This window comes from Symphalangus syndactylus, chromosome 14 (genome assembly GCF_028878055.3).
Source record: "Symphalangus syndactylus isolate Jambi chromosome 14, NHGRI_mSymSyn1-v2.1_pri, whole genome shotgun sequence".
NCBI classification, from domain to species: domain Eukaryota; kingdom Metazoa; phylum Chordata; class Mammalia; order Primates; family Hylobatidae; genus Symphalangus; species Symphalangus syndactylus.
Window position 1 is genome coordinate 58513012 of NC_072436.2, and position 25853 is coordinate 58538864.

A 25853-nucleotide genomic window follows, 5' to 3' on the forward strand; every position below is an offset into this window, starting at 1 on the left:
CACTATAGGCCCTTTATCGCTCCGATTGTCCACTTGCAATTTCTACAGAAAGTGTGCTTCAGAACTGCTCATTAAAAAGTAAGGTTCAACTCTGTTAGTTGAATGCACAGAACAGAAAGAAGTTTCGCAGAATGCTTCTCTGTAGTTTTTATTTGAAGATATTCCTTTTTCCACATTAGGTCCCTCAGCGCTTCGAACTTCCGCTTTCAATTTGTACAGAAATAGTTTTGCAGATCTGCTGAACCAAAAGTAAGGTTCACTTCTGTTGGTTGAATGCGCCTAAGAGAAAGAAGTTTCACAGAATGTTTCCGTGTAGTTTTTAGTTGAAGATAGTCCTTTTTCCACAATAGACCCCTTATCGCTCTGAATGTCCACTTGCAGTTTCTACTGAAAGAGTGTTTCAGAACTGTTCAATCAAAAGTAAGGTTGAACTCTGTCAATTGAATGCACGGAACAGAAAGAAGTTTCGCAGAATGCTTCTGTGTAGTTTGTATTTGAAGATATTCTTTTTGCCACTAAAGGCCCCTAAGCGCTCAGAATGTCCACCTGCAGTTTCTACAGAAAGAGTGTTTCAGAAATGCTCAAAGGAAGATTCCACTCTTTTAATTGCATGCGCAGAACAGAAAGAATCCTCACAGAATGATTCTGTGTAGTTTTTATTTGAAGATATTTCATTTTCCACTATACGCCCCTTAATGCTCTGAATGCCCACTTGCAGTTTCTACAGAAAGAGTGTTTCAGAACTGCTGAATCAAAAGTAAGTTTCAACTCTGTTAGTAGAATGCACAGAACAGAAAGCAGTTTCAGAGAATGCTTCTGTGTAGTTTTTATTTGAAGTTATTCCTTTTTCCACTATAGGCCCCTTAGCGCTCCGAATGTCCACTTGCAGTTTCTACAGAAAGAGTGTTTCAGAAGTGTTCAATCAAAAGTAATGTTGAACTCTGTGAGGTCAATGCACAGAACAGAAAGAAGTTTCGCAGAATGCTTCTCTGTAGTTTTTATTTGAAGATATTCCTTTTTCCAATAGAGGACCCTTGGCGCTCCAATTGTTCACTTGCAGTTTCCCCAGAAGGAGTGTTTCAGAACTTCTCAATCAAAAGTAATGTTAAATTCTGTTAGTTGAATGCACAGAACAGAAAGAAGTTTCGCAGAATGCTTCTGTGTAGTTCTTACTTGAAGATATTCCTTTTTCCACTAAAGGCCCCTTAGCGCTCAGAATGTCCACTTGCAGCTACTGCAGAGAGAGCGTTTCAGAGCGGCTCAATTAAAAGTTAAGCTTCAACTCTGTTAACCGAATGTTCAGAGCCCAAAGAAGTTTCACACAATGCTTCTGTGTAGTTTTTATTTGAAGATATTTCTTCTTCCACTATAGGCCCCTTAGTGCTCTGAATATCCACTTCCAGTTTCTACAGAGAGAGTGTTTCAGAACTGCTGAATCAAAAGTAAGCTTCAACTGTGTTAGTTGAATGCACAGAACAGGAAGAAATTTCACAGAATGCTTCTGTGTAGTTTTTATTTGAAGTTATTCCTTTTTCCACTATAGGCCCCTTAGCGCTCCGAATGTCCACTTGCACTTTCTACAGAAAGAGTGTTTCAGATGTGCACAATCCAAAGTAAGCTTCAAGTTTGCTAGTTGAAAGCGCAGAACAGAGAGAAGTTTCACAGAATACTTCTGTGTAGTTTTTATTGGAAGATATTCCTTTTTCCAATGTAGGCCCCTTAGCGATCGGAATGTCCAATTGCAGTTTCCGCAGAAGCAGTGTTTTAGAACTGCTGAATCAAAAGTAAGGCTCAACTCTGTTAGATGAATGCAAAGAAGAGAAAGAAGTTTCACTGAATGCTTCTGTATTGTTTTTATTTGAAGATATTCCTTTTTCAACTAAAGGATCCTAAGCCCTCCAAATGTCCACTTGCAGTTTCTACAGAAAGAGTGTTTCAGAACTGCTCAATGCAAAGTACAGTTCAACTCTTTTAGTTGAATGCACAGAACAGAAAGAAGTTTCACAGAATGCTTCTGTGTAGCTTTTATTTGAAGATACTCCTCTTTCCACTATAGGCCCTTTAGCGCTCGGATTGTCCACATGTAATTTCTACAGAAAGTTTGCTTCAGAACTGCTCACTAAAAAGTAAGGTTCAACTCTGTTAGTTGAATGCACAGTACAGAAAGAAGTTTCGCAGAATGCTTCTCTGTAGTTTTTATTTGAAGATATTCCTTTTTCCAATAGAGGACCCTTGGCGCTCCAATTGTTCACTTGCAGTTTCCCCCGAAGGAGTGTTTCAGAACTTCTCAATCAAAAGTAACGTTAAATTCTGTTAGTTGAATGCACAGAACAGAAAGAAGTTTCGCAGAATGCTTCTGTGTAGTTTTTATTTGAAGTTATTCCTTTTTCCACTATAGGCCCCTTAGCGCTCCGAATGTCCACTTGCAGTTTCTACAGAAAGGGTGTTTCAGAAGTGTTCAATCAAAAGTAATGTTGAACTCTGTGAGGTCAATGCACAGAACAGAAAGAAGTTTCGCAGAATGCTTCTGTGTAGTTCTTACTTGAAGATATTCCTTTTTCCACTAAAGGCCCCTTAGCGCTCAGAATGTCCACTTGCAGCTACTGCAGAGAGAGTGTTTCAGAGCTGCTCAATTAAAAGTAAGCTTCAACTCTGTTAACCGAATGTTCAGAGCCCAAAGAAGTTTCACACAATGCTTCTGTGTAGTTTTTATTTGAAGATATTTCTTCTTCCACTATAGGCCCCTTAGTGCTCTGAATATCCACTTCCAGTTTCTACAGAGAGAGTGTTTCAGAACTGCTGAATCAAAAGTAAGCTTCAACTGTGTTAGTTGAATGCACAGAACAGAAAGAAATTTCACAGAATGCTTCTGTGTAGTTTTTATTTGAAGTTATTCCTTTTTCCACTATAGGCCCCTTAGCGCTCCGAATGTCCACTTGCACTTTCTACAGAAAGAGTGTTTCAGATGTGCACAATCCAAAGTAAGCTTCAAGTCTGCTAGTTGAAAGCGCAGAACAGAGAGAAGTTTCACAGAATACTTCTGTGTAGTTTTTATTGGAAGATATTCCTTTTTCCAATGTAGGCCCCTTAGCGATCGGAATGTCCACTTGCAGTTTCCGCAGAAGCAGTGTTTTAGAACTGCTGAATCAAAAGTAAGGCTCAACTCTGTTAGTTGAATGCAAAGAAGAGAAAGAAGTTTCACTGAATGCTTCTGTGTTGTTTTTATTTGAAGATATTCCTTTTTCAACTAAAGGATCCTATGCCCTCCAAATGTCCACCTGCAGTTTCTACAGAAAGAGTGTTTCAGAACTGCTCAATGCAAAGTACAGTTCAACTCTTTTAGTTGAATGCACAGAACAGAAAGAAGTTTCACAGAATGCTTCTGTGTAGCTTTTATTTGAAGATACTCCTTTTTCTACTATAGGCCCTTTAGCGCTCCGATTGTCCACATGTAATTTCTACAGAAAGTTTGCTTCAGAACTGCTCACTAAAAAGTAAGGTTCAACTCTGTTAGTTGAATGCACAGAACAGAAAGAAGTTTCGCAGAATGCTTCTCTGTAGTTTTTATTTGAAGATATTCCTTTTTCCAATAGAGGACCCTTGGCGCTCCAATTGTTCACTTGCAGTTTCCCCAGAAGGAGTGTTTCAGAACTTCTCAATCAAAAGAAATGTTAAATTCTGTTAGTTGAATGCACAGAACGGAAAGAAGTTTCGCAGAATGCTTCTGTGTAGTTTTTATTTGAAGTTATTCCTTTTTCCACTATAGGCCCCTTAGCGCTCCGAATGTCCACTTGCACTTTCTACAGAAAGAGTGTTTCAGATGTGCACAATCCAAAGTAAGGTTCAACTCTGTTAGTTGAATGCAAAGAAGAGAAAGAAGTTTCACAGAATGCTTCTGTGTTGTTTTTATTTGAAGATATTCCTTTTTCCACTTAAGGATCCTAAGCCCTCCAAATGTCCACTTGCACTTTCTACAGAAAGAGTGTTTCAGAACTGCTCAATGCAAAGTAAAGTTCAACTCTTTTAGCTGAATGCACAGAAAAGAAAGAAGTTTCACAGAATGTTTCTGTGTAGCTTTTATTTGAAGATAGTCCTGTTTCCACTATAGGCCCTTTATCGCTCCGATTGTCCACTTGCAATTTCTACAGAAAGTGTGCTTCAGAACTGCTCATTAAAAAGTAAGGTTCAACTCTGTTAGTTGAATGCACAGAACAGAAAGAAGTTTCGCAGAATGCTTCTCTGTAGTTTTTATTTGAAGATATTCCTTTTTCCACATTAGGTCCCTCAGCGCTTCGAACTTCCGCTTTCAATTTGTACAGAAATAGTTTTGCAGATCTGCTGAACCAAAAGTAAGTTTCACTTCTGTTGGTTGAATGCGCCTAAGAGAAAGAAGTTTCACAGAATGTTTCCGTGTAGTTTTTAGTTGAAGATAGTCCTTTTTCCACAATAGACCCCTTATCGCTCTGAATGTCCACTTGCAGTTTCTACTGAAAGAGTGTTTCAGAACTGTTCAATCAAAAGTAAGGTTGAACTCTGTCAATTGAATGCACGGAACAGAAAGAAGTTTCGCAGAATGCTTCTGTGTAGTTTCTATTTGAAGATATTCTTTTTGCCACTAAAGGCCCGTAAGCGCTCAGAATGTCCACCTGCAGTTTCTACAGAAAGAGTGTTTCAGAAATGCTCAAAGGAAGGTTCCACTCTGTCAATTGAATGCGCAGAACAGAAAGAATCCTCACAGAATGCTTCTGTGTAGTTTTTATTTGAAGATATTTCATTTTCCACTATACGCCCCTTAATGCTCTGAATGCCCACTTGCAGTTTCTACAGAAAGAGTGTTTCAGAACTGCTGAATCAAAAGTAAGTTTCAACTCTGTTAGTAGAATGCACAGAACAGAAAGGAGTTTCAGAGAATGCTTCTGTGTAGTTTTTATTTGATGTTATTCCTTTTGCCACTATAGGCCCCTTAGCGCTCCGAATGTCCACTTGCAGTTTCTACAGAAAGAGTGTTTCAGAAGTGTTCAATCAAAAGTAATGTTGAACTCTGTGAGGTCAATGCACAGAACAGAAAGAAGTTTCACAGAATGCTTCTGTGTAGTTCTTACTTGAAGATATTCCTTTTTCCACTAAAGGCCCCTTAGCGCTCAGAATGTCCACTTGCAGCTACTGCAGAGAGAGTGTTTCAGAGCTGCTCAATTAAAAGTACGCTTCAACTCTGTTAACCGAATGTTCAGAGCCCAAAGAAGTTTCACACAATGCTTCTGTGTAGTTTTTATTTGAAGATATTTCTTCTTCCACTATAGGCCCCTTAGTGCTCTGAATATCCACTTCCAGTTTCTACAGAGAGAGTGTTTCAGAACTGCTGAATCAAAAGTAAGCTTCAACTGTGTTAGCTGAATGCACAGAACAGAAAGAAATTTCACAGAATGCTTCTGTGTAGTTTTTATTTGAAGTTATTCCTTTTTCCACTATAGGCCCCTTAGCGCTCCGAATGTCCACTTGCACTTTCTACAGAAAGAGTGTTTCAGATGTGCACAATCCAAAGTAAGCTTCAAGTCTGCTAGTTGAAAGCGCAGAACAGAGAGAAGTTTCACAGAATACTTCTGTGTAGTTTTTATTGGAAGATATTCCTTTTTCCAATGTAGGCCCCTTAGCGATCGGAATGTCCACTTGCAGTTTCCGCAGAAGCAGTGTTTTAGAACTGCTGAATTAAAAGTAAGGCTCAACTCTGTTAGTTGAATGCAAAGAAGAGAAAGAAGTTTCACTGAATGCTTCTGTGTTGTTTTTATTTGAAGATATTCCTTTTTCAACTAAAGGATCCTAAGCCCTCCAAATGTCCACCTGCAGTTTCTACAGAAAGAGTGTTTCAGAACTGCTCAATGCAAAGTACAGTTCAACTCTTTTAGTTGAATGCACAGAACAGAAAGAAGTTTCACAGAATGCTTCTGTGTAGCTTTTATTTGAAGATACTCCTCTATCCACTATAGGCCCTTTAGCGCTCCGATTGTCCACATGTAATTTCTACAGAAAGTTTGCTTCAGAACTGCTCACTAAAAAGTAAGGTTCAACTCTGTTAGTTGAATGCACAGAACAGAAAGAAGTTTCGCAGAATGCTTCTCTATAGTTTTTATTTGAAGATATTCCTTTTTCCAATAGAGGACCCTTGGCGCTCCAATTGTTCACTTGCAGTTTCCCCAGAAGGAGTGTTTCAGAACTTCTCAATCAAAAGTAACGTTAAATTCTGTTAGTTGAATGCACAGAACAGAAAGAAGTTTCGCAGAATGCTTCTGGGTAGTTTTTATTTGAAGTTATTCCTTTTTCCACTATAGGCCCCTTAGCGCTCCGAATGTCCACTTGCACTTTCTACAGAAAGAGTGTTTCAGATGTGCACAATCCAAAGTAAGGTTCAACTCTGTTAGTTGAATGCAAAGAAGAGAAAGAAGTTTCACAGAATGCTTCTGTGTTGCTTTTATTTGAAGATATTCCTTTTTCCACTTAAGGATCCTAAGCCCTCCAAATGTCCACTTGCAGTTTCTACAGAAAGAGTGTTTCAGAACTGCTCAATGCAAAGTAAAGTTCAACTCTTTTAGCTGAATGCACAGAAAAGAAAGAAGTTTCACAGAATGTTTCTGTGTAGCTTTTATTTGAAGATAGTCCTGTTTCCACTATAGGCCCTTTATCGCTCCGATTGTCCACTTGCAATTTCTACAGAAAGTGTGCTTCAGAACTGCTCATTAAAAAGTAAGGTTCAACTCTGTTAGTTGAATGCACAGAACAGAAAGAAGTTTCGCAGAATGCTTCTCTGTAGTTTTTATTTGAAGATATTCCTTTTTCCACATTAGGTCCCGCAGCGCTTCGAACTTCCGCTTTCAATTTGTACAGAAATAGTTTTGCAGATCTGCTGAACCAAAAGTAAGGTTCACTTCTGTTGGTTGAATGCGCCTAAGAGAAAGAAGTTTCACCGAATGTTTCCGTGTAGTTTTTAGTTGAAGATAGTCCTTTTTCCACAATAGACCCCTTATCGCTCTGAATGTCCACTTGCAGTTTCTACTGAAAGAGTGTTTCAGAACTGTTCAATCAAAAGTAAGGTTGAACTCTGTCAATTGAATGCACGGAACAGAAAGAAGTTTCGCAGAATGCTTCTGTGTAGTTTCTATTTGAAGATATTCTTTTTCCCACTAAAGGCCCCTAAGCGCTCAGAATGTCCACCTGCAGTTTCTACAGAAAAAGTGTTTCAGAAATGCTCAAAGGAAGGTTCCACTCTGTTAATTGAATGCGCAGAACAGAAAGAATCCTCACAGAATGCTTCTGTGTAGTTTTTATTTGAAGATATTTCATTTTCCACTATACGCCCCTTAATGCTCTGAATGCCCACTTGCAGTTTTTACAGAAAGAGTGTTTCAGAACTGCTGAATCAAAAGTAAGTTTCAACTCTGTTAGTAGAATGCACAGAACAGAAAGGAGTTTCAGAGAATGCTTCTGTGTAGTTTTTATTTGAAGTTATTCCTTTTTCCACTGTAGGCCCCTTAGCGCTCCGAATGTCCACTTGCAGTTTCTACAGAAAGAGTGTTTCAGAAGTGTTCAATCAAAAGTAATGTTGAACTCTGTGAGGTCAATGCACAGAACAGAAAGAAGTTTCGCAGAATGCTTCTGTGTAGTTCTTACTTGAAGATATTCCTTTTTCCACTAAAGGCCCCTTAGCGCTCAGAATGTCCACTTGCAGCTACTGCAGAGAGAGTGTTTCAGAGCTGCTCAATTAAAAGTAAGCTTCAACTCTGTTAACCGAATGTTCAGAGCCCAAAGATGTTTCACACAATGCTTCTGTGTAGTTTTTATTTGAAGATATTTCTTCTTCCACTATAGGCCCCTTAGTGCTCTGAATATCCACTTCCAGTTTCTACAGAGAGAGTGTTTCAGAACTGCTGAATCAAAAGTAAGCTTCAACTGTGTTAGTTGAATGCACAGAACAGAAAGAAATTTCACAGAATGCTTCTGTGTAGTTTTTATTTGAAGTTATTCCTTTTTCCACTATAGGCCCCTTAGCGCTCCGAATGTCCACTTGCACTTTCTACAGAAAGAGTGTTTCAGATGTGCACAATCCAAAGTAAGCTTCAAGTCTGCTAGTTGAAAGCGCAGAACAGAGAGAAGTTTCACAGAATACTTCTGTGTAGTTTTTATTGGAAGATATTCCTTTTTCCAATGTAGGCCCCTTAGCGATCGGAATGTCCACTTGCAGTTTCCGCAGAAGCAGTGTTTTAGAACTGCTGAATCAAAAGTAAGGCTCAACTCTGTTAGTTGAATGCAAAGAAGAGAAAGAAGTTTCATTGAATGCTTCTGTGTTGTTTTTATTTGAAGATATTCCTTTTTCAACTAAAGGATCCTAAGCCCTCCAAATGTCCACTTGCAGTTTCTACAGAAAGAGTGTTTCAGAACTGCTCAATGCAAAGTACAGTTCATCTCTTTTAGTTGAATGCACAGAACAGAAAGAAGTTTCACAGAATGCTTCTGTGTAGCTTTTATATGAAGATACTCCTCTTTCCACTATAGGCCCTTTAGCGCTCCGATTGTCCACATGTAATTTCTACAGAAAGTTTGCTTCAGAACTGCTCACTAAAAAGTAAGGTTCAACTCTGTTAGTTGAATGCACAGAACAGAAAGAAGTTTCGCAGAATGCTTCTGTGTAGTTCTTACTTGAAGATATTCCTTTTTCCACTAAAGGCCCCTTAGCGCTCAGAATGTCCACTTGCAGCTACTGCAGAGAGAGTGTTTCAGAGCTGCTCAATTAAAAGTCAGCTTCAAATCTGTTAACCGAATGTTCAGAGCCCAAAGAAGTTTCACACAATGCTTCTGTGTAGTTTTTATTTGAAGATATTTCTTCTTCCACTATAGGCCCCTTAGTGTTCTGAATATCCACTTCCAGTTTCTACAGAGAGAGTGTTTCAGAACTGCTGAATCAAAAGTAAGGTTCAACTCTGTTAGTTGAATGCAAAGAAGAGATAGAAGTTTCACAGAATGCTTCTGTGTTGTTTTTATTTGAAGATATTCCTTTTTCCACTTAAGGATCCTAAGCCCTCCAAATGTCCACTTGCAGTTTCTACAGAAAGAGTGTTTCAGAACTGCTCAATGCAAAGTAAAGTTCAACTCTTTTAGCTGAATGCACAGAAAACAAAGAAGTTTCACAGAATGTTTCTGTGTAGCTTTTATTTGAAGATAGTCCTGATTCCACTATAGGCCCTTTATCGCTCCGATTGTCCACTTGCAATTTCTACAGAAAGTGTGCTTCAGAACTGCTCATTAAAAAGTAAGGTTCAACTCTGTTAGTTGAATGCACAGAACAGAAAGAAGTTTCGCAGAATGCTTCTCTGTAGTTTTTATTTGAAGATATTCCTTTTTCCACATAAGGTCCCTCAGCGCTTCGAACTTCCGCTTTCAATTTGTACAGAAATAGTTTTGCAGATCTGCTGAACCAAAAGTAAGGTTCACTTCTGTTGGTTGAATGCGCCTAAGAGAAAGAAGTTTCACAGAATGTTTCTGTGTAGTTTTTAGTTGAAGATAGTCCTTTTTCCACAATAGACCCCTTATCGCTCTGAATGTCCACTTGCAGTTTCTACTGAAAGAGTGTTTCAGAACTGTTCAATCAAAAGTAAGGTTGAACTCTGTCAATTGAATGCACGGAACAGAAAGAAGTTTCGCAGAATGCTTCTGTGTAGTTTCTATTTGAAGATATTCTTTTTGCCACTAAAGGCCCCTAAGCGCTCAGAATGTCCACCTGCAGTTTCTACAGAAAGAGTGTTTCAGAAATGCTCAAAGGAAGGTTCCACTCTGTCAATTGAATGCGCAGAACAGAAAGAATCCTCACAGAATGCTTCTGTGTAGTTTTTATTTGAAGATATTTCATTTTCCACTATACGCCCCTTAATGCTCTGAATGCCCACTTGCAGTTTCTACAGAAAGAGTGTTTCAGAACTGCTGAATCAAAAGTAAGTTTCAACTCTGTTAGTAGAATGCACAGAACAGAAAGGAGTTTCAGAGAATGCTTCTGTGTAGTTTTTATTTGAAGTTATTCCTTTTTCCACTATAGGCCCCTTAGCGCTCCGAATGTCCACTTGCAGTTTCTACAGAAAGAGTGTTTCAGAAGTGTTCAATCAAAAGTAATGTTGAACTCTGTGAGGTCAATGCACAGAACAGAAAGAAGTTTCGCAGAATGCTTCTATGTAGTTCTAACTTGAAGATATTCCTTTTTCCACTAAAGGCCCCTTAGCGCTCAGAATGTCCACTTGCAGCTACTGCAGAGAGAGTGTTTCAGAGCTGCTCAATTAAAAGTAAGCTTCAACTCTGTTAACCGAATGTTCAGAGCCCAAAGAAGTTTCACACAATGCTTCTGTGTAGTTTTTATTTGAAGATATTTCTTCTTCCACTATAGGCCCCTTAGTGCTCTGAATATCCACTTCCAGTTTCTACAGAGAGAGTGTTTCAGAACTGCTGAATCAAAAGTAAGCTTCAACTGTGTTAGTTGAATGCACAGAACAGAAAGAAATTTCACAGAATGCTTCTGTGTAGTTTTTATTTGAAGTTATTCCTTTTTCCACTATAGGCCCCTTAGTGCTCCGAATGTCCACTTGCACTTTCTACAGAAAGAGTGTTTCAGATGTGCACAATCCAAAGTAAGCTTCAAGTCTGCTAGTTGAAAGAGCAGAACAGAGAGAAGTTTCACAGAATACTTCTGTGTAGTTTTTATTGGAAGATATTCCTTTTTCCAATGTAGGCCCCTTAGCGATCGGAATGTCCACTTGCAGTTTCCGCAGAAGCAGTGTTTTAGAACTGCTGAATCAAAAGTAAGGCTCAACTCTGGTAGTTGAATGCAGAGAAGAGAAAGAAGTTTCACTGAATGCTTCTGTGTTGTTTTTATTTGAAGATATTCCTTTTTCAACTAAAGGATCCTAAGCCCTCCAAATGTCCACCTGCAGTTTCTACAGAAAGAGTGTTTCAGAACTGCTCAATGCAAAGTACAGTTCAACTCTTTTAGTTGAATGCACAGAACAGAAAGAAGTTTCACAGAATGCTTCTGTGTAGCTTTCATTTGAAGATACTCCTCTTTCCACTATAGGCCCTTTAGCGCTCCGATTGTCCACATGTAATTTCTACAGAAAGTTTGCTTCAGAACTGCTCACTAAAAAGTAAGGTTCAACTCTGTTAGTTGAATGCACAGAACAGAAAGAAGTTTCGCAGAATGCTTCTCTGTAGTTTTTATTTGAAGATATTCCTTTTTCCAATAGAGGACCCTTGGCGCTCCAATTGTTCACTTGCAGTTTCCCCAGAAGGAGTGTTTCAGAACTTCTCAATCAAAAGTAACGTTAAATTCTGTTAGTTGAATGCACAGAACAGAAAGAAGTTTCGCAGAATGCTTCTGTGTAGTTTTTATTTGAAGTTATTCCTTTTTCCACTATAGGCCCCTTAGCGCTCCGAATGTCCACTTGCACTTTCTACAGAAAGAGTGTTTCAGATGTGCACAATCCAAAGTAAGGTTCAACTCTGTTAGTTGAATGCAAAGAAGAGAAAGAAGTTTCACAGAATGCTTCTGTGTTGTTTTTATTTGAAGATATTCCTTTTTCCACTTAAGGATCCTAAGCCCTCCAAATGTCCACTTGCAGTTTCTACAGAAAGAGTGTTTCAGAACTGCTCAATGCAAAGTAAAGTTCAACTCTTTTAGCTGAATGCACAGAAAAGAAAGAAGTTTCACAGAATGTTTCTGTGTAGCTTTTATTTGAAGATAGTCCTGTTTCCACTATAGGCCCTTTATCGCTCCGATTGTCCACTTGCAATTTCTACAGAAAGTGTGTTTCAGAACTGCTCATTAAAAAGTAAGGTTCAACTCTGTTAGTTGAATGCACAGAAGAGAAAGAAGTTTCGCAGAATGCTTCTCTGTAGTTTTTATTTGAAGATATTCCTTTTTCCACATTAGGTCCCTCAGCGCTTCGAACTTCCGCTTTCAATTTGTACAGAAATAGTTTTGCAGATCTGCTGAACCAAAAGTAAGGTTCACTTCTGTTGGTTGAATGCGCCTAAGAGAAAGAAGTTTCAAAGAATGTTTCCGTGTAGTTTTTAGTTGAAGATAGTACTTTTTCCACAATAGACCCCTTATCGCTCTGAATGTCCACTTGCAGTTTCTACTGAAAGAGTGTTTCAGAACTGTTCAATCAAAAGTAAGGTTGAACTCTGTCAATTGAATGCACGGAACAGAAAGAAGTTTCGCAGAATGCTTCTGTGTAGTTTCTGTTTGAAGATATTCTTTTTGCCACTAAAGGCCCCTAAGCGCTCAGAATGTCCACCTGCAGTTTCTACAGAAAGAGTGTTTCAGAAATGCTCAAAGGAAGGTTCCACTCTGTCAATTGAATGCACAGAACAGAAAGAATCCTCACAGAATGCTTCTGTGTAGTTTTTATTTGAAGATATTTCATTTTCCACTATACGCCCCTTAATGCTCTGAATGCCCACTTGCAGTTTCTACAGAAAGAGTGTTTCAGAACTGCTGAATCAAAAGTAAGTTTCAACTCTGTTAGTAGAATGCACAGAACAGAAAGGAGTTTCAGAGAATGCTTCTGTGTAGTTTTTATTTGAAGTTATTCCTTTTTCCACTGTAGGCCCCTTAGCGCTCCGAATGTCCACTTGCAGTTTCTACAGAAAGAGTGTTTCAGAAGTGTTCAATCAAAAGTAATGTTGAACTCTGTGAGGTCAATGCACAGAACAGAAAGAAGTTTCGCAGAATGCTTCTGTGTAGTTCTTACTTGAAGATATTCCTTTTTCCACTAAAGGCCCCTTAGCGCTCAGAATGTCCACTTGCAGCTACTGCAGAGAGAGTGTTTCAGAGCTGCTCAATTAAAAGTAAGCTTCAACTCTGTTAACCGAATGTTCAGAGCCCAAAGAAGTTTCACACAATGCTTCTGTGTAGTTTTTATTTGAAGATATTTCTTCTTCCACTATAGGCCCCTTAGTGCTCTGAATATCCACTTCCAGTTTCTACAGAGAGAGTGTTTCAGAACTGCTGAATCCAAAGTAAGCTTCAACTGTGTTAGTTGAATGCACAGAACAGAAAGAAATTTCACAGAATGCTTCTGTGTAGTTTTTATTTGAAGTTATGCCTTTTTCCACTATAGGCCTCTTAGCGCTCCGAATGTCCACTTGCACTTTCTACAGAAAGAGTGTTTCAGATGTGCACAATCCAAAGTAAGCTTCAAGTCTGCTAGTTGAAAGCGCAGAACAGAGAGAAGTTTCACAGAATACTTCTGTGTAGCTTTTATTGGAAGATATTCCTTTTTCCAATGTAGGCCCCTTAGCGATCGGAATGTCCACTTGCAGTTTCCGCAGAAGCAGTGTTTTAGAACTGCTGAATCAAAAGTAAGGCTCAACTCTGTTAGTTGAATGCAAAGAAGAGAAAGAAGTTTCACTGAATGCTTCTGTGTTGTTTTTATTTGAAGATATTCCTTTTTCAACTAAAGGATCCTAAGCCCTCCAAATGTCCACTTGCAGTTTCTACAGAAAGAGTGTTTCAGAACTGCTCAATGCAAAGTACAGTTCAACTCTTTTAGTTGAATGCACAGAACAGAAAGAAGTTTCACAGAATGCTTCTGTGTAGCTTTTATTTGAAGATAGTCCTGTTTCCACTATAGGCCCTTTATCGCTCCGATTGTCCACTTGCAATTTCTACAGAAAGTGTGCTTCAGAACTGCTCATTAAAAAGTAAGGTTCAACTCTGTTAGTTGAATGCACAGAACAGAAAGAAGTTTCGCAGAATGCTTCTCTGTAGTTTTTATTTGAAGATATTCCTTTTTCCAATAGCGGACCCTTGGCGCTCCAATTGTTCACTTGCAGTTTCCCCAGAAGGAGTGTTTCAGAACTTCTCAATCAAAAGAAATGTTAAATTCTGTTAGTTGAATGCACAGAACAGAAAGAAGTTTCGCAGAATGCTTCTGTGTAGTTCTTACTTGAAGATATTCCTTTTTCCACTAAAGGCCCCTTAGCGCTCAGAATGTCCAATTGCAGCTACTGCAGAGAGAGTGTTTCAGAGCTGCTCAATTAAAAGTAAGCTTCAACACTGTTAACCGAATGTTCAGAGCCCAAAGAAATTTCACACAATGCTTCTGTGTAGTTTTTATTTGAAGATATTTCTTCTTCCACTATAGGCCCCTTAGTGCTCTGAATATCCACTTCCAGTTTCTACAGAGAGAGTGTTTCAGAACTGCTGAATCAAAAGTAAGCTTCAACTGTGTTAGTTGAATGCACAGAAGAGAAAGAAATTTCACAGAATGCTTCTGTGTAGTTTTTATTTGAAGTTATTCCTTTTTCCACTATAGGCCCCTTAGCGCTCCGAATGTCCACTTGCACTTTCTACAGAAAGAGTGTTTCAGATGTGCACAATCCAAAGTAAGCTTCAAGTCTGCTAGTTGAAAGCGCAGAACAGAGAGAAGTTTCACAGAATACTTCTGTGTAGTTTTTATTGGAAGATATTCCTTTTTCCAATGTAGGCCCCTTAGCGATCGGAATGTCCACTTGCAGTTTCCGCAGAAGCAGTGTTTTAGAACTGCTGAATCAAAAGTAAGGCTCAACTCTGTTAGTTGAATGCAAAGAAGAGAAAGAAGTTTCACTGAATGCTTCTGTGTTGTTTTTATTTGTAGATATTCCTTTTTCAACTAAAGGATCCTAAGCCCTCCAAATGTCCACTTGCAGTTTCTACAGAAAGAGTGTTTCAGAACTGCTCAATGCAAAGTACAGTTGAACTCTTTTAGTTGAATGCACAGAACAGAAAGAAGTTTCACAGAATGCTTCTGTGTAGCTTTTATTTGAAGATACTCCTCTTTCCACTATAGGCCCTTTAGCGCTCCGATTGTCCACATGTAATTTCTACAGAAAGTTTGCTTCAGAACTGCTCACTAAAAAGTAAAGTTCAACTCTGTTAGTCGAATGCACAGAACAGAAAGAAGTTTCGCAGAATGCTTCTCTGTAGTTTTTATTTGAAGATATTCCTTTTTCCAATAGAGGACCCTTGGCGCTCCAATTGTTCACTTGCAGTTTCCCCAGAAGGAGTGTTTCAGAACTTCTCAATCAAAAGTAATGTTAAATTCTGTTAGTTGAATGCACAGAACAGAAAGAAGTTTCGCAGAATGCTTCTGTGTAGTTTTTATTTGAAGTTATTCCTTTTTCCACTATAGGCCCCTTAGCGCTCCGAATGTCCACTTGCACTTTCTACAGAAAGAGTGTTTCAGATGTGCACAATCCAAAGTAAGGTTCAACTCTGTTAGTTGAATGCAAAGAAGAGAAAGAAGTTTCACAGAATGCTTCTGTGTTGTTTTTATTTGAAGATATTCCTTTTTCCACTTAAGGATCCTAAGCCCTCCAAATGTCCACTTGCAGTTTCTACAGAAAGAGTGTTTCAGAACTGCTCAATGCAAAGTAAAGTTCAACTCTTTTAGCTGAATGCACAGAAAAGAAAGAAGTTTCACAGAATGTTTCTGTGTAGCTTTTATTTGAAGATAGTCCTGTTTCCACTATAGGCCCTTTATCGCTCCGATTGTCCACTTGCAATTTCTACAGAAAGTGTGCTTCAGAACTGCTCATTAAAAAGTAAGGTTCAACTCTGTTAGTTGAATGCACAGAACAGAAAGAAGTTTCGCAGAATGCTTCTCTGTAGTTTTTATTTGAAATTATTCCTTTTTCCACATTAGGTCCCGCAGCGCTTCGAACTTCCGCTTTCAATTTGTACAGAAATAGTTTTGCAGATCTGCTGAACCAAAAGTAAGGTTCACTTCTGTTGGTTGAATGCGCCTAAGAGAAAGAAGTTTCACAGAATGTTTCCGTGTAGTTTTTAGTTGAAGATAGTCCTTTTTCCACAATAGACCCCTTATCACTCTGAATGTCCACTTGCAGTTTCTACTGAAAGAGTGTTTCAGAACTGTTCAATCAAAAGTAAGGTTGAACTCTGTCAATTTAATGCACGGAACAGAAAGAAGTTTCGCAGAATGCTTCTGTGTAGTTTCTATTTGAAGATATTCTTTTTGCCACTAAAGGCCCCTAAGCGCTCAGAATGTCCACCTGCAGTTTCTACAGAAAGAGTGTTTCAGAAATGCTCAAAGGAAGGTTCCACTCTGTTAATTGAATGCGCAGAACAGAAAGAATCCTCACAGAATGCTTCTGTGTAGTTTTTATTTGAAGATATTTCATTTTCCACTATACGCCCCTTAATGCTCTGAATGCCCACTTGCAGTTTCTACAGAAAGAGTGTTTCAGAACTGCTGAATCAAAAGTAAGTTTCAACTCTGTTAGTAGAATGCACAGAACAGAAAGGAGTTTCAGAGAATGCTTCTGTGTAGTTTTTATTTGAAGTTATTCCTTTTTCCACTGTAGGCCCCTTAGCGCTCCGAATGTCCACTTGCAGTTTCTACAGAAAGAGTGTTTCAGAAGTGTTCAATCAAAAGTAATGTTGAACTCTGTGAGGTCAATGCACAGAACAGAAAGAAGTTTCGCAGAATGCTTCTGTGTCGTTCTTACTTGAAGATATTCCTTTTTCCACTAAAGGCCCCTTAGCGCTCAGAATGTCCACTTGCAGCTACTGCAGAGAGAGTGTTTCAGAGCTGCTCAATTAAAAGTAAGCTTCAACTCTGTTAACCGAATGTTCAGAGCCCAAAGAAGTTTCACACAATGCTTCTGTGTAGTTTTTATTTGAAGATATTTCTTCTTCCACTATAGGCCCCTTAGTGCTCTGAATATCCACTTCCAGTTTCTACAGAGAGAGTGTTTCAGAACTGCTGAATCCAAAGTAAGCTTCAACTGTGTTAGTTGAATGCACAGAACAGAAAGAAATTTCACAGAATGCTTCTGTGTAGTTTTTATTTGAAGTTATTCCTTTTTCCACTATAGGCCCCTTAGCGCTCCGAATGTCCACTTGCACTTTCTACAGAAAGAGTGTTTCAGATGTGCACAATCCAAAGTAAGCTTCAAGTCTGCTAGTTGAAAGCGCAGAACAGAGAGAAGTTTCACAGAATACTTCTGTGTAGCTTTTATTGGAAGATATTCCTTTTTCCAATGTAGGCCCCTTAGCGATCGGAATGTCCACTTGCAGTTTCCGCAGAAGCAGTGTTTTAGAACTGCTGAATCAAAAGTAAGGCTCAACTCTGTTAGTTGAATGCAAAGAAGAGAAAGAAGTTTCACTGAATGCTTCTGTGTTGTTTTTATTTGAAGATATTCCTTTTTCAACTAAAGGATCCTAAGCCCTCCAAATGTCCACTTGCAGTTTCTACAGAAAGAGTGTTTCAGAACTGCTCAATGCAAAGTACAGTTCAACTCTTTTAGTTGAATGCACAGAACAGAAAGAAGTTTCACAGAATGCTTCTGTGTAGCTTTTATTTGAAGATAGTCCTGTTTCCACTATAGGCCCTTTATCGCTCCGATTGTCCACTTGCAATTTCTACAGAAAGTGTGCTTCAGAACTGCTCATTAAAAAGTAAGGTTCAACTCTGTTAGTTGAATGCACAGAACAGAAAGAAGTTTCGCAGAATGCTTCTCTGTAGTTTTTATTTGAAGATATTCCTTTTTCCAATAGCGGACCCTTGGCGCTCCAATTGTTCACTTGCAGTTTCCCCAGAAGGAGTGTTTCAGAACTTCTCAATCAAAAGTATTGTTAAATTTTGTTAGTTGAATGCACAGAACAGAAAGAAGTTTCGCAGAATGCTTCTGTGTAGTTCTTACTTGAAGATATTCCTTTTTCCACTAAAGGCCCCTTAGCGCTCAGAATGTCCACTTGCAGCTACTGCAGAGAGAGTGTTTCAGAGCTGCTCAATTAAAAGTAAGCTTCAACACTGTTAACCGAATGTTCAGAGCCCAAAGAAAATTCACACAATGCTTCTGTGTAGTTTTTATTTGAAGATATTTCTTCTTCCACTATAGGCCCCTTAGTGCTCTGAATATCCACTTCCAGTTTCTACAGAGAGAGTGTTTCAGAACTGCTGAATCAAAAGTAAGCTTCAACTGTGTTAGTTGAATGCACAGAAGAGAAAGAAATTTCACAGAATGCTTCTGTGTAGTTTTTATTTGAAGTTATTCCTTTTTCCACTATAGGCCCCTTAGCGCTCCGAATGTCCACTTGCACTTTCTACAGAAAGAGTGTTTCAGATGTGCACAATCCAAAGTAAGCTTCAAGTCTGCTAGTTGAAAGCGCAGAACAGAGAGAAGTTTCACAGAATACTTCTGTGTAGTTTTTATTGGAAGATATTCCTTTTTCCAATGTAGGCCCCTTAGCGATCGGAATGTCCACTTGCAGTTTCCGCAGAAGCAGTGTTTTAGAACTGCTGAATCAAAAGTAAGGCTCAACTCTGTTAGTTGAATGCAAAGAAGAGAAAGAAGTTTCACTGAATGCTTCTGTGTTGTTTTTATTTGAAGATATTCCTTTTTCAACTAAAGGATCCTAAGCCCTCCAAATGTCCACTTGCAGTTTCTACAGAAAGAGTGTTTCAGAACTGCTCAATGCAAAGTACAGTTCAACTCTTTTAGTTGAATGCACAGAACAGAAAGAAGTTTCACAGAATGCTTCTGTGTAGCTTTTATTTGAAGATACTCCTCTTTCCACTATAGGCCCTTTAGCGCTCCGATTGTCCACATGTAATTTCTACAGAAAGTTTGCTTCAGAACTGCTCACTAAAAAGTAAAGTTCAACTCTGTTAGTCGAATGCACAGAACAGAAAGAAGTTTCGCAGAATGCTTCTCTGTAGTTTTTATTTGAAGATATTCCTTTTTCCAATAGAGGACCCTTGGCGCTCCAATTGTTCACTTGCAGTTTCCCCAGAAGGAGTGTTTCAGAACTTCTCAATCAAAAGTAATGTTAAATTCTGTTAGTTGAATGCACAGAACAGAAAGAAGTTTCGCAGAATGCTTCTGTGTAGTTTTTATTTGAAGTTATTCCTTTTTCCACTATAGGCCCCTTAGCGCTCCGAATGTCCACTTGCACTTTCTACAGAAAGAGTGTTTCAGATGTGCACAATCCAAAGTAAGGTTCAACTCTGTTAGTTGAATGCAAAGAAGAGAAAGAAGTTTCACAGAATGCTTCTGTGTTGTTTTTATTTGAAGATATTCCTTTTTCCACTTAAGGATCCTAAGCCCTCCAAATGTCCACTTGCAGTTTCTACAGAAAGAGTGTTTCAGAACTGCTCAATGCAAAGTAAAGTTCAACTCTTTTAGCTGAATGCACAGAAAAGAAAGAAGTTTCACAGAATGTTTCTGTGTAGCTTTTATTTGAAGATAGTCCTGTTTCCACTATAGGCCCTTTATCGCTCCGATTGTCCACTTGCAATTTCTACAGAAAGTGTGCTTCAGAACTGCTCATTAAAAAGTAAGGTTCAACGCTGTTAGTTGAATGCACAGAACAGAAAGAAGTTTCGCAGAATGCTTCTCTGTAGTTTTTATTTGAAGATATTCCTTTTTCCAATAGAGGACCCTTGGCGCTCCAATTCTTCACTTGCAGTTTCCCCAGAAGGAGTGTTTCAGAACTTCTCAATCAAAAGTAATGTTAAATTCTGTTAGTTGAATGCACAGAACAGAAAGAAGTTTCGCAGAATGCTTCTGTGTAGTTCTTACTTGAAGATATTCCTTTTTCCACTAAAGGCCCCTTAGCGCTCAGAATGTCCACTTGCAGCTACTGCAGAGAGAGTGTTTCAGAGCTGCTCAATTAAAAGTAAGCTTCAACTCTGTTAACCGAATGTTCAGAGCCCAAAGAAGTTTCACACAATGCTTCTGTGTAGTTTTTATTTGAAGATATTTCTTCTTCCACTATAGGCCCCTTAGTGCTCTGAATATCCACTTCCAGTTTCTACAGAGAGAGTGTTTCAGAACTGCTGAATCAAAAGTAAGCTTCAACTGTGTTAGTTGAATGCACAGAACAGAAAGAAATTTCACAGAATGCTTCTGTGTAGTTTTTATTTGAAGATATTTCTTCTTCCACTATAGGCCCCTTAGTGCTCTGAATATCCACTTCCAGTTTCTACAGAGAGAGTGTTTCAGAACTGCTGAATCAAAAGTAAGCTTCAACTGTGTTAGTTGAATCCACAGAACAGAAAGAAATTTCACAGAATGCTTCTGTGTAGTTTTTATTTGAAGTTATTCCTTTTTCCACTATAGGCCCCTTAGCGCTCCGAATGTCCACTTGCACTTTCTACAGAAAGAGTGTTTCAGTTGTGCACAATCCAAAGTAAGCTTCAAGTCTGCTAGTTGAAAGCGCAGAACAGAGAGAAGTTTCACAGAATACTTCTGTGTAGTTTTTATTGGAAGATATTCCTTTTTCCAATGTAGGCCCCTTAGCGATCGGAATGTCCTCTTGCAGTTTCCGCAGAAGCAGTGTTTTAGAACTGCTGAATCAAAAGTAAGGCTCATCTCTGTTAGTTGAATGCAAAGAAGAGAAAGAAGTTTCACTGAATGCTTCTGTGTTGTTTTTATTTGAAGATATTCCTTTTTCAACTAAAGGATCCTAAGCCCTCCAAATGTCCACTTGCAGTTTCTACAGAAAGAGTGTTTCAGAACTGCTCAATGCAAAGTACAGTTCAACTCTTTTAGTTGAATGCACAGAACAGAAAGAAGTTTCACAGAATGCTTCTGTGTAGCTTTTATTTGAAGATACTCCTCTTTCCACTATAGGCCCTTTAGCGCTCCGATTGTCCACATGTAATTTCTACAGAAAGTTTGCTTCAGAACTGCTCACTAAAAAGTAAGGTTCAACTCTGTTAGTTGAATGCACAGAACAGAAAGAAGTTTCGCAGAATGCTTCTCTGTAGTTTTTATTTGAAGATATTCCTTTTTCCAATAGAGGACCCTTGGCGCTCCAATTGTTCATTTGCAGTTTCCCCAGAAGGAGTGTTTCAGAACTTCTCAATCAAAAGTAATGTTAAATTCTGTTAGTTGAATGCACAGAACAGAAAGAAGTTTCGCAGAATGCTTCTGTGTAGTTTTTATTTGAAGTTATTCCTTTTTCCACTATAGGCCCCTTAGCGCTCCGAATGTCCACTTGCACTTTCTACAGAAAGAGTGTTTCAGATGTGCACAATCCAAAGTAAGGTTCAACTCTGTTAGTTGAATGCAAAGAAGAGAAAGAATTTTCACAGAATGCTTCTGTGTTGTTTTTATTTGAAGATATTCCTTTTTCCACTTAAGGATCCTAAGCCCTCCAAATGTCCACTTGCAGTTTCTACAGAAAGAGTGTTTCAGAACTGCTCAATGCAAAGTAAAGTTCAACTCTTTTAGCTGAATGCACAGAAAAGAAAGAAGTTTCACAGAATGTTTCTGTGTAGCTTTTATTTGAAGATAGTCCTGTTTCCACTATAGGCCCTTTATCGCTCCGATTGTCCACTTGCAATTTCTACAGAAAGTGTGCTTCAGAACTGCTCATTAAAAAGTAAGGTTCAACTCTGTTAGTTGAATGCACAGAACAGAAAGAAGTTTCGCACAATGCTTCTCTGTAGTTTTTATTTGAAGATATTCCTGTTTCCAATAGAGGACCCTTGGCGCTAGAATTCTTCACTTGCAGTTTCCCCAGAAGGAGTGTTTCAGAACTTCTCAATCAAAAGTAATGTTAAATTCTGTTAGTTGAATGCACAGAACAGAAAGAAGTTTCGCAGAATGCTTCTGTGTAGTTCTTACTTGAAGATATTCCTTTTTCCACTAAAGGCCCCTTAGCGCTCAGAATGTCCACTTGCAGCTACTGCAGAGAGAGTGTTTCAGAGCTGCTCAATTAAAAGTAAGCTTCAACTCTGTTAACCGAATGTTAAGAGCCCAAAGAAGTTTCACACAATGCTTCTGTGTAGTTTTTATTTGAAGATATTTCTTCTTCCACTATAGGCCCCTTAGTGCTCTGAATATCCACTTCCAGTTTCTACAGAGAGAGTGTTTCAGAACTGCTGAATCAAAAGTAAGCTTCAACTGTGTTAGTTGAATGCACAGAACAGAAAGAAATTTCACAGAATGCTTCTGTGTAGTTTTTATTTGAAGATATTTCTTCTTCCACTATAGGCCCCTTAGTGTTCTGAATATCCACTTCCAGTTTCTACAGAGAGAGTGTTTCAGAACTGCTGAATCAAAAGTAAGCTTCAACTGTGTTAGTTGAATCCACAGAACAGAAAGAAATTTCACAGAATGCTTCTGTGTAGTTTTTATTTGAAGTTATTCCTTTTTCCACTATAGGCCCCTTAGCGCTCCGAATGTCCACTTGCACTTTCTACAGAAAGAGTGTTTCAGTTGTGCACAATCCAAAGTAAGCTTCAAGTCTGCTAGTTGAAAGCGCAGAACAGAGAGAAGTTTCACAGAATACTTCTGTGTAGTTTTTATTGGAAGATATTCCTTTTTCCAATGTAGGCCCCTTAGCGATCGGAATGTCCTCTTGCAGTTTCCGCAGAAGCAGTGTTTTAGAACTGCTGAATCAAAAGTAAGGCTCATCTCTGTTAGTTGAATGCAAAGAAGAGAAAGAAGTTTCACTGAATGCTTCTGTGTTGTTTTTATTTGAAGATATTCCTTTTTCAACTAAAGGATCCTAAGCCCTCCAAATGTCCACTTGCAGTTTCTACAGAAAGAGTGTTTCAGAACTGCTCAATGCAAAGTACAGTTCAACTCTTTTAGTTGAATGCACAGAACAGAAAGAAGTTTCACAGAATGCTTCTGTGTAGCTTTTATTTGAAGATACTCCTCTTTCCACTATAGGCCCTTTAGCGCTCCGATTGTCCACATGTAATTTCTACAGAAAGTTTGCTTCAGAACTGCTCACTAAAAAGTAAGGTTCAACTCTGTTAGTCGAATGCACAGAACAGAAAGAAGTTTCGCAGAATGCTTCTCTGTAGTTTTTATTTGAAGATATTCCTTTTTCCAATAGAGGACCCTTGGCGCTCCAATTGTTCACTTGCAGTTTCCCCAGAAGGAGTGTTTCAGAACTTCTCAATCAAAAGTAATGTTAAATTCTGTTAGTTGAATGCACAGAACAGAAAGAAGTTTCGCAGAATGCTTCTGTGTAGTTTTTATTTGAAGTTATTCCTTTTTCCACTATAGGCCCCTTAGCGCTCCGAATGTCCACTTGCACTTTCTACAGAAAGAGTGTTTCAGATGTGCACAATCCAAAGTAAGGTTCAACTCTGTTAGTTGAATGCAAAGAAGAGAAAGAAGTTTCACAGAATGCTTCTGTGTTGTTTTTATTTGAAGATATTCCTTTTTCCACTTAAGGATCCTAAGCCCTCCAAATGTCCACTTGCAGTTTCTACAGAAAGAGAGTTTCAGAACTGCTCAATGCAAAGTAAAGTTCAACTCTTTTAGCTGAATGCACAGAAAAGAAAGAAGTTTCACAGAATGTTTCTGTGTAGCTTTTATTTGAAGATAGTCCTGTTTCCACTATAGGCCCTTTATCGCTCCGATTGTCCACTTGCAATTTCTACAGAAAGTGTGCTTCAGAACTGCTCATTAAAAAGTAAGGTTCAACTCTGTTAGTTGAATGCACAGAACAGAAAGAAGTTTCGCAGAATGCTTCTCTGTAGTTTTTATTTGAAGATATTCCTTTTTCCAATAGAGGACCCTTGGCGCTCCAATTGTTCACTTGCAGTTTCCCCAGAAGGAGTGTTTCAGAACTTCTCAATCAAAAGTAATGTTAAATTCTGTTAGTTGAATGCACAGAACAGAAAGAAGTTTCGCAGAATGCTTCTGTGTAGTTTTTATTTGAAGTTATTCCTTTTTCCACTATAGGCCCCTTAGCGCTCCGAATGTCCACTTGCACTTTCTACAGAAAGAGTGTTTCAGATGTGCACAATCCAAAGTAAGGTTCAACTCTGTTAGTTGAATGCAAAGAAGAGAAAGAAGTTTCACAGAATGCTTCTGTGTTGTTTTTATTTGAAGATATTCCTTTTTCCACTTAAGGATCCTAAGCCCTCCAAATGTCCACTTGCAGTTTCTACAGAAAGAGTGTTTCAGAACTGCTCAATGCCAAGTAAAGTTCAACTCTTTTAGCTGAATGCACAGAAAAGAAAGAAGTTTCACAGAATGTTTCTGTGTAGCTTTTATTTGAAGATAGTCCTGTTTCCACTATAGGCCCTTTATCGCTCCGATTGTCCACTTGCAATTTCTACAGAAAGTGTGCTTCAGAACTGCTCATTAAAAAGTAAGGTTCAACGCTGTTAGTTGAATGCACAGAACAGAAAGAAGTTTCGCAGAATGCTTCTCTGTAGTTTTTATTTGAAGATATTCCTTTTTCCAATAGAGGACCCTTGGCGCTCCAATTCTTCACTTGCAGTTTCCCCAGAAGGAGTGTTTCAGAACTTCTCAATCAAAAGTAATGTTAAATTCTGTTAGTTGAATGCACAGAACAGAAAGAAGTTTCGCAGAATGCTTCTGTGTAGTTCTTACTTGAAGATATTCCTTTTTCCACTAAAGGCCCCTTAGCGCTCAGAATGTCCACTTGCAGCTACTGCAGAGAGAGTGTTTCAGAGCTGCTCAATTAAAAGTAAGCTTCAACTCTGTTAACCGAATGTTCAGAGCCCAAAGAAGTTTCACACAATGCTTCTGTGTAGTTTTTATTTGAAGATATTTCTTCTTCCACTATAGGCCCCTTAGTGCTCTGAATATCCACTTCCAGTTTCTACAGAGAGAGTGTTTCAGAACTGCTGAATCAAAAGTAAGCTTCAACTGTGTTAGTTGAATGCACAGAACAGAAAGAAATTTCACAGAATGCTTCTGTGTAGTTTTTATTTGAAGATATTTCTTCTTCCACTATAGGCCCCTTAGTGCTCTGAATATCCACTTCCAGTTTCTACAGAGAGAGTGTTTCAGAACTGCTGAATCAAAAGTAAGCTTCAACTGTGTTAGTTGAATCCACAGAACAGAAAGAAATTTCACAGAATGCTTCTGTGTAGTTTTTATTTGAAGTTATTACTTTTTCCACTATAGGCCCCTTAGCGCTCCGAATGTCCACTTGCACTTTCTACAGAAAGAGTGTTTCAGTTGTGCACAATCCAAAGTAAGCTTCAAGTCTGCTAGTTGAAAGCGCAGAACAGAGAGAAGTTTCACAGAATACTTCTGTGTAGTTTTTATTGGAAGATATTCCTTTTTCCAATGTAGGCCCCTTAGCGATCGGAATGTCCTCTTGCAGTTTCCGCAGAAGCAGTGTTTTAGAACTGCTGAATCAAAAGTAAGGCTCATCTCTGTTAGTTGAATGCAAAGAAGAGAAAGAAGTTTCACTGAATGCTTCTGTGTTGTTTTTATTTGAAGATATTCCTTTTTCAACTAAAGGATCCTAAGCCCTCCAAATGTCCACTTGCAGTTTCTACAGAAAGAGTGTTTCAGAACTGCTCAATGCAAAGTACAGTTCAACTCTTTTAGTTGAATGCACAGAACAGAAAGAAGTTTCACAGAATGCTTCTGTGTAGCTTTTATTTGAAGATACTCCTCTTTCCACTATAGGCCCTTTAGCGCTCCGATTGTCCACATGTAATTTCTACAGAAAGTTTGCTTCAGAACTGCTCACTAAAAAGTAAGGTTCAACTCTGTTAGTTGAATGCACAGAACAGAAAGAAGTTTCGCAGAATGCTTCTCTGTAGTTTTTATTTGAAGATATTCCTTTTTCCAATAGAGGACCCTTGGCGCTCCAATTGTTCATTTGCAGTTTCCCCAGAAGGAGTGTTTCAGAACTTCTCAATCAAAAGTAATGTTAAATTCTGTTAGTTGAATGCACAGAACAGAAAGAAGTTTCGCAGAATGCTTCTGTGTAGTTTTTATTTGAAGTTATTCCTTTTTCCACTATAGGCCCCTTAGCGCTCCGAATGTCCACTTGCACTTTCTACAGAAAGAGTGTTTCA